The following is a 7,109-nucleotide window of genomic DNA, read 5'->3' on the forward strand; positions in this document are numbered from 1 at the left end:
CCCTTGCTAGATCAAGTTCGTTTGTTTATATTTGTTTCAGATACTGACTTGTTTGCTTTCATCTTTGTTTGTTTTGAATCTCAGGTACAACTCGAGCACCCATTCGACCCGTCACTCGATCACCTGGATCGAGTTGATCCTCGTGTACACACTCGGATACTTGCTTGTGCATGCAAACACAATCCAGAGGTAGCCAGAACCTGAATTCTTTCATCGACAACATCGACAGACCTCGGCTACTCAGACAACAACAAGTTCAACCGGAACTAGCAACCATTGAGGAGACGATGAATAATCAGAACGGTCCACCAGCTCCTCAAGCAAGGACCAACATAGGAGCAGGAGATGCTCCGACTACTCACACTCAGAGGAATGGCATTGTGCCACCAGCTGTGCAGAACAACAATTTTGAGATCAAGAGTAGTCTCATCCAGATGATACAGAGCAACAAGTTTCATGGAATGCCAATGGAGGACCGATTGGATCATCTGGATGAATTTGATAGGCTCTGTAGCCTAACTAAGATAAATGGAGTCAGTGAAGATGGATTCAAGCTCAGGCTTTTCCCATTCTTTTTGGGAGATAAAGCACACATCTGGGAGAAATCGCTCCCTAAGGAGTCCATCACCACTTGGGAAGCGTGCAAGAAAGCATTCCTAGCCAAATTCTTCTCCAACTCCAGAACCGCAAGGCTGCGAAATGAAATTTCAGCCTTCGTACAGAAGAACAACGAAACGTTCAATGAAGCTTGGGAACGTTTCAAGGGGTACACAACTCGATGTCCACATCACGGATTCAGTAATGCTTCATTGCTGAGCACACTATACCGAGGAGTATTACCCAAGATACGGATGTTGCTGGACACTGCAAGCAATGGTAACTTCCTCAACAAGGATGTTGATGAAGGTTGGGACCTAGTTGAGAACTTGGCTCAATCTGATGGCAACTACAATGAGGATTATGATCGCTCTGTGCGATCTAATGGAGAGGAAGATGCCAAGTACAAGAGGGACATGAAAGCCCTCAATGACAAGCTCGATCAGCTCCTCAACCAGCAGAAGCATGCCCATGCTATATCAGAGGAAGAGCAGTTTCAACAACAAGATGGGGAGACTATGCAGCTAGAGGATGTTAACTACATCAACAACCAAGGAGGGTACAACATAGGGTACAACAACTCCAAGCCGAATCCGAATCTGTTTTATCGGAACCTGAATGTTGTGAATCCTCAAGACCAAACCTACCCATCTGCAGTTCAAGGGAACCAAACCCAACAAAAGCATTTTGTCCAGTACAACCAAGGCTATGCGCCTAAGCAACAATACCAAGGGTTCTACAACCAACCACCAGGGTTCCAACAACACCAAGGTCCACCGAACCAGTCACAAGAAGCCGAGTTATGAGGTCTTATTCAGCAAATGATTCAGCAATAGGCTACAGCTTCTATGGACATCGTGAAACGGTTCGCAGAAATGAGCAACAAGATCGACTCAGGATACAATAACCTCAATGCCAAGTATGAATCACTAAACACAAAGGTTCGATACCTGGAAGGCCACCACAACAACCAACCCGCACCAAAGATCAATCAACTGCCGGGTAAAGCTGTTCAAAACCCCAAGGATTATGCGACTGCTCAAGCCATTTTCCTGGATGATGACTATGAGGACTACCTCACTGGGGACAGTGATGATCACGATGGGGAGGATGTGGATGACTCAATGAAGAATGAGGCCAAATACTATATATCCGAGTATGAACCCGAGCCTTCACCCGAAGAGACTGATCGAGTTGATGATCGAGCACTGGTTCGAGAATCACAAACTGACGAACAACCCGAAGTGGAACCCGATGACGTACACGATGGTGTTGATCGGATGATGCATCGAGTAGATGTTGAGAAAGGAGATCAACCTCAACCACCTGCACTGGTAGGAGGGGAGTTGGAGGAAAGGTTCAATGCTGTACTTGACATCCAGTTGGAGGTGCTTGCAGAGCAAATGGCTAAGCGCAAAGCTCCAGCACCTAAGCTTTTGCCCCCACATGAGCTTTAAAGGAAGCAGCTAGATTGGAGGATGAGGTTAAGGAGGCTGTCAAGGAAATCAGATTTGAAAGTCTGAGAAGTGGAATTTGTTTGGATCCTGAGGTAAGAATTGAGGAAATACTTGAAGATCCTCGCTCTTTCACATTGCCGTGTTCAATAGGATTTCATATTTTCAAGAGCTGCTAGTGTGATCTTGGAGCTTCGGTCAGCATTATGCCGCTTTCAGTTGCTAACAAGCTGGGATTCACCGACTTCAAACCAAGTAAGCAGTATCTGGTTCTGATAGAACAGTAAGACATCCGATTGGAATTTTAGAAAATCTGCCTCTAAGGATTGGGAGACTGGAAGTGCCTACCGACTTCATGATCCTGGATATGGATATGAAACCGGATGATCCACTGATTCTAGGAAGACCATTTTTGGCAACAGTTGGTGCAGTGATCGAAGTGAAACGAGGCAAGATCAGGATAGAACATGGTGAGCACTTCAAGATGGAGTTTGATGTGAAGAAAGGGGTTAAGAGGCCAACCATAGATGGTCAAGCTTTTTCCACCAGGACCAAACAAAGAAAAATGCTACATCTTGAAGAGGTCAACACCACATTTGCCATGGAACCTGGACAAAATCTGGTAGATCTTTTGGACCAGCCTACTTCAGTGGAGAGGATTCCAGAATCTCTTCCACATGGATCCCATGCTTAAGGAGCATGAAGAGTCAAGCTTAGTGACTCTAAACAAGCTCACTTGGGAGGAAGTCCCAAAGGTATCTTTTAATTTTAGTCTGTTTGCTTTATTTACTTTTATTTAATTTTTCTATTTTTGCAATTTTATAAAAAAAAAAAAGAAAAAAAAATGGAAAATTGGGAAGAGGGAATTAGTAAACCCGAGGGTCAACCCGACACCATACTCGTCGCGCCTGATCGTGTCTCTGCTCGGGTAGCGAGTGGAGTCCGAATTCCACAAGCCAAGCCCACTTTCGGCAAAGCCCACCAACCAAACCCTAGCCTATTTAAGGGTCTCAACTTTCTCTCCCCAAGCATCACCGATAAGTTTCTCTCAACCCTAAAGTTTTTGTGTTTCATAGTTTCTATTCTCTCTCAACCTAAAGTCTTACTCGATTTTCTTTGGAGACTAACCCTATTAATCCCAAGAACTAGCTTTTCTTTTTCTTCTCCAGGACTCGACATGGAGCCAACCTCTAGAACCTACCAAAGGAAGGGAAGAAGATCCACCTCTGCCGCTGCTACAACCGTAGGAGACGCCGCTGAAGTTCAACAACCCCAAGGAAGAGGAAATGTTCCACATTCCCAACCGTTGGATGGACGTTTAGCCTCCCCAACCCGATGCACAACTCGATCCACCACCCAACCTGATGCTCGAGTAACCGATCGAGTAAGTCCCCAAGTTCGCTCACCGAGTCCAATGGCGAGTGCTGTCCGCTGTTCTCCTCGACGTAGGGACCTGTCTACGTTCGAAAAGACGCTCACCAACCCTATGGAGGTCGATTCTGATGCTGGAGGGGAAGAACAAGGGGAGATCCAAACCTCTCGATCAAGGAGTAGAGCCGCAATTGCAAGGGGGAAAAGACCGGCTTCGGAGAAGGCTGAGAAGGTGGTTCAGAGAGCAGTGGTTGAAGAATATCAACACGCTGAGGAGGAGGAAAGAGAAAGAGAAGAGGAGCATAGAGAGTGAACCCGCCAAGCCTCGCGGAGGCTAAAGCAAAAGGAAGTCGACACTCCGGCGAGATTGTTCAAAGTCTTCCGAAAGATGAGGTTTGTTGGTACCCGATACCCTCACCGTGAGACCAAGAAGCAATTGGACATCGCTAGAGATGTTGAATTTCTGTTCGATATGTGCCACCTGGGCAATATGATATGATCCCATCTAGAAGCTTATGAGGAGGAGACGGTCCACTTCCTTTCAACCCTGAAGCTGCACTATTTTGAGGTCCACCCGACCCTACTACCCGATGGGGGGATCGGGTTCATCATCTTCTCCGTTCGGAACACGGAATACCGCCTGACTTTCAAAGAGATGGAGACGCTGTATGGCTTCAAAGCTGGTAGTGGGGAAGGTATGGAGGTCAGCAAGGAAGAGATGAGGTCCCTATGGCTGACAATAGGAGATAAGCACCCCTACAAGTCCACGAGCTCCAAATCTGCTCAAATAAGGAGCCCTGTTTTGAGGTATTTTCACAAGTCCCTCGCATGCACTCTTTTTGCTAGAAAAGTGACTGGGAATGTGAACAACCATGAGCTTCTGTTGTTGGATATTGCATTGTGTGGAGTTTTGGATAGTGCTAGGGATGGAACACCGCTAGTAGGAGACATAGCTGATACTAGTATGTTGTTCGTGCTACTCGATCAATTTCTGTACTTGAAATCTTGGGCTGTGAAAAGGAGAGAAGGAGGCGGAGAGATCTCTATTGGGGGACTAGTCACACCAATCTTAGTGGCATGCGATGTGCCCTTAAAGGGAATTGTCCACGAACCAAGGTGGCTGGATACGGACTACCTCGTGCTGGCGAGATTTTTGGCCTATGAGAGGCCTAATGACATGACATTGTTCAAGTTTGTCCATCCAACCGCCGGAGCTGCTCAAATGGTTCTACCCAATGTCGTATGCACCAAGGTTCGGTTAGGGCACAACATTGATTTTGCACCGCCGTTGGAAGAGCTGTACAACCCGGAGGAGGAGTCCGAGGGTGAGAAGAGAGAAGAAACCAGGCAGAGACAAGGAGATAGCTCGGAGGAGTTTGATTTTGAGGAGTATACATGCTCTCAAAAGCAACTGGTTGGAGTGAGAGAAGCTCACAAAAGGATCGGGTGGTTGAAAAAGATGAACAAGTTCTGGGTGAAGAAGGTGAATGATCTTGCCGGTTCAGTGAAGGTAATGGGAGGTCAGATCAAGGAGTTGCAAGACAAGGCAAGCTGTGCCTCAGCTCCTACCTCGGTACAAGCACCTACATGGATGGGGAGAAGCGGACCACTAGGAGGAACTCGAGGACTGCCACCTCCGGAACCTCAAAGAGCATCATCGTATGAGCCCCGAGCTGAGGAAGACATCACCCGACCAGAAGCATCGAGGAGAAGCCACTCTGACACTTACCCGACACCCAATCCGATGGGGTACACGATGCACTATCCGATGCACCCATCGAGCACCCAATCGGGTGATTATGCTGGACTTTTTCCTCCACCATACCAGATGCCATTCATGATGTCGTACACGATGCACTCTGCGAGTGGATACACCGGTGATCATTCTAGGCCTCTTCCGCCATTTCCGTCCTACTACCCGATGCCCTATCGGATGAGCTACGCGATCCCACCCTCGGTCAACACCTCAGATGCTGGTCCGAGTAAGTCGTCCATGCACATTACTGAGCTCTCTGACGAGCAAACACCGGCACCTGCTGAAGCCGGAGACGACCCTGGCTATACGTTGGCAAGTATGGAGGCTGCTGCAACCTCCTTCTTCACCAACCCATGAGTTTTATTCATTTGAGTCTGCATTTATGTGCATTAAAAACCCAAAAAGTTTGAAAAAAAAGAGTGTTCATGTATTAGGATTGAGTCTAGTTAGTTTCATATAGGATTGTTGCATATGCATCTTAGGGGACAATGATTAAAACCACCTTGTTTAAAAATCAAACCTTAGGATTGAAGCTATAGCCCTTAGTCACAGTTCATTGTTGCTAGATCAATCTTTGGAAAAAAATGAAAAATCTTTGCTTAGATCCTTTGTGTCGATTGAATGCTTCCTCCACTTGCTTGAACATTAGAACATCTCTATATTATTGGATTTAATTTGAACTTTAATTGTCTTGCTTATGGAACTTGAATACTTGCTCATGGTAACTCTAAACTCGGGTTAGTACTCCTCATTTTACAATCTTTTCGTTTAACCCGATTCATTTGTCCTACCCATGAACCCAAACCTTTCTTTCAAACCTTGATGTGAATTGTTGAGTGAGGCCTTTTTCATTGTGCTATAGGTTGTGAAACCTTGAGAGTATTGAGAACGACAAAGAACTGCCTCTTGATTTAGCTAAGTTAGATTTGAACTAGCTAATAGATTCGGTTTTGAAGGATAGGGGGTTAGAATGTTTATTTGGGGTTGGGTTGTGGAATAAAAAAAAAGAGAAAAGTCCCTAAGGTTAGAATTAATTAGCTCTAAGTCTCTAAGTAAAAAAAAAAGAGAAAAGAAAAAATCCTTGCTATAGTCTCCTAGAAAGAAAGAAAAGAATATATATATACTAGGAGTTTAGCAAAGAAAAAAAAAAAGGATTTAGAGCTAGAATTTTAAAGTCTAAAGTCTAAACCTTAGGGAGTAAAAAAAAAGAAGAAGAAGAAAGAGTTAAAACCAAGGGTGTGGATAGTTAAATTCTAGGAGGTTTAAATAAAAAAAAAATGTATTATGAATGTATGACAAAAGGGTAGATCATCAAGAGTTAAGCTTTATATGCCCAAATTGATCTCAGTCTTAGATAGTTTTTACGACTGTCTAGCATTCCACTTTTTGAGAGAAAACCACCTAAAGAATTTGCTTGAAACCACCTTATCAAAAAGCCTTACACTTGAAACCGATTGAGCTTGATTCACCTTCCATTTGTAAGAATTCGCCAAACACTTAATTGAATGTGAAAGAGATGTTCCTTATCTTTAGTTGGAGGTTGAGCTAGATTGATGCATGGCAATAAGCATAGAAAAATATTTGTAAGTATGTTGATTGATCTTAGCACCATTAAACTATCTTTAAGGACTATAGCTTGCATCCTTCGGTTAGCATTTTAAGGTTATGAGTCCCCACTTTCAAACCGTACCTTCTTACTTCCTTGCTAGAGGACTAGCAAGATTTAAGTTTGGGCGTCAGATAACACTCTAATTTACATGTTTTTAGCATCCTTTTTTGTCTATATTTTGCATTGTTCATACCTCTAACTTAGCATTTTTAGACAATTTATTGTAGGAATCAAGATTTAGAGCATTTAGGGTGTTGCATTTCTGCATTTGCATATATTGGATGAAAACAGGTGCTAAAGAGCCAAAAATGGGGAAAAACAA

Source organism: Camelina sativa, chromosome 2 (assembly GCF_000633955.1).
Source record: "Camelina sativa cultivar DH55 chromosome 2, Cs, whole genome shotgun sequence".
Taxonomy (NCBI): domain Eukaryota; kingdom Viridiplantae; phylum Streptophyta; class Magnoliopsida; order Brassicales; family Brassicaceae; genus Camelina; species Camelina sativa.